The following is a 2,430-nucleotide window of genomic DNA, read 5'->3' as shown; positions in this document are numbered from 1 at the left end:
TGAAATATAATGGAAAACTATAGCCTTAAAGTCAGGACAACTCAACAGTCAGATGCTTCAGTATTAAAAGTTTAGATTACACTACCAAGTAAAGAACCCCTATCAGCTGAGGTCCTACCTGAGGACAAATGAAAAATAGAAGGGAAGAGAGAAGTTATAAATATCAATGATGGTCTTATGACCAGTTATAGAAATAAAGACTGTAGAAGCTTTGTATATTTTCTTCCTCGATTATTATGAATGTGTGTTTGTGCATGTATACAGATAGAGAGAGAAAACGATTTCATTCTCTCTCCTTCTCCCTCTTATTATTTTACACAAGGTTTGCTGGAGGTTAGCATTACAATTTAGTCTTTAGTAGAAGGATATTCAGGCAAGACAATGACTGAGTTTGCCGAGTAATGGACATGGTCCAGAGGTGGGTGGTGTGACTGACTTCCAGAAATGGATTCAGTGATTACTAGGGAGAAGGTAAAAATGTCTTCATTTATATAAGGGAGCGTTGAATCCTGTTGTGTGGAAATATAGAGTTCTTTTTGTTGGTGGTCAGAAGATGGATATGGGTACTAGGGTAAGTAGCCAAGGGGTACACTGTTTCAGTTACTAAGCTATCATCTCACAGCTGCAAACGTACACGTGTATACTCTGCTTAATGATGCTAGTACAGGAAATCCCCAGATCACATTTTTGCTTCGCAGCTGGCTTCCTGTTAGGCTATAGAGGGTGCTCTAGAAGGATACTACAAGGCTGGAGGATAATGAACGGACTTGCTGCGTGTTTTTTCCTATCTGTTTTCTGTGCCTGTGAGCTTTGCTCTAGCATCATTTCTTTACCCTAGGAGACAATTTTTTCCCTCCATAGCAGCAGCTTAACTCAGTTTGCCCGTTTTTCCTATACTTGTAAAACCATCCTCATTCTGTCCCACTTTAGAGACAATGGCACCAGTTAGCAGACACCTCCCTCTCAGAGATCTGGCTCCCAGTCCAAAGGGCTCCTCTTCCAAACTCAGAGACATCAGCACCAGCTAAGCAGTTCCTCAAGCTCTGACATCTCAATTTCAGCTCAATGGAGCCCCACACAAGTTTCCAAGTTTTAATAATTCCAACCTCTTTATTTCACCAGCCTCGGAGTGGTAGCTGTTTCCCACAATTGCTGCCTCCCCGATAATTGCTGCCTCCCTAATAATTTAGCATTTTCCTTTTGTCTTTTCCATTACCTAGTTAACGACCTTGTACCTGGTTAACAATTCCTGTGTTAAACGTTGGTGCAGGGCTTCCCTGGTGGCGCAGTGGTTGAGAGTCCGCCTGCCGATGCAGGGAACGCGGGTTCGTGCCCTGGTCCAGGAGGATCCCACATGCCGCGGAGTGGCTGGGCCCGTGAGCCATGGCCGCTGAGCCTGCGCGTCCGGAGCCTGTGCTCTGCAACGGGAGAGGCCACAGCAGTGAGAGGCCCGCGTACCGCAAAAAAAAAAAAAAAAAAGTTGGTGCAGTTTCTGTCTCCTGACAGAACGCTGACTGATACAGACACCTTCCTAGGATTCCTTCACTTGCTCCCATCCGCCACTCTAGGTTGGAAATTTTTCTCCCATTTTGCTATCATTGACAACTCCCTAGCACAATCATCACAGAATTTTGTGATTGCTCTCTAATATCCCTGCTAAATGGAGAACTTTCTAGGTCTATCTAAACTACTCATCTTGGCCTCTCCCTTTCCCAGTGTAGTGCCTAGAAAATAGAAACATTCCATGAATATTGTTGAACAAATGAAAAAATAATTCAGTAAGATCCCCCATGGGAAGATGACAGAGGAGAGAGACAGAGGTAGCCACTAGACCAGTGGCTCGCCCATTTTTTGGTCTCAGGAATCCTTTACAGAGTAATATACTGGTAAATGTTTAATAAACATTTTTTTTAAAATCTCTGTACATTTGCTGATTTTTGTTTTGCAAATACTCTCTCCATGTCCGATTTCAAGCCATAAATATGATGTCATTGAACACAGAGTTGGAAAGAGATGCTCACCTTGACTGTCATGAGCCAGTGCCAGCCAGCCTGCATACCACTGCTTTATACTCTTAAACATTATTGAGGACCTCAAAAAACTTTATGTGGATTATATCAATAAATACTTAGAGCATTAGAAATTAGAACTGAAAAATTCTTTAAATTTTTATTTATAAATTCTATCAAAAATAACAATGCGGGCTTCCCTGGTGGCGCAGTTGTTGAGAGTCCGCCTGCTGATTCAGGGGACACGGGTTCATGCCCCAGTCCGGGAAGATCCCACATGCCACGGAGCAGCTGGGCCCGTGAGCCATGGCCGCTGAGCCTGCATGTCCGGAGCCTGTGCTCTGCAAACGGGAGAGGCCACAACAGTGAGAGGCCCACATACCGCAAAAAAAAAAAAAAAAAAAAAAAAAAAAAAAAAAAA

The sequence above is a fragment of the Tursiops truncatus genome, chromosome 5, assembly GCF_011762595.2.
Source record: "Tursiops truncatus isolate mTurTru1 chromosome 5, mTurTru1.mat.Y, whole genome shotgun sequence".
Lineage (NCBI taxonomy): Eukaryota > Metazoa > Chordata > Mammalia > Artiodactyla > Delphinidae > Tursiops > Tursiops truncatus.
Note: the sequence above shows the minus strand (reverse complement) of the source record.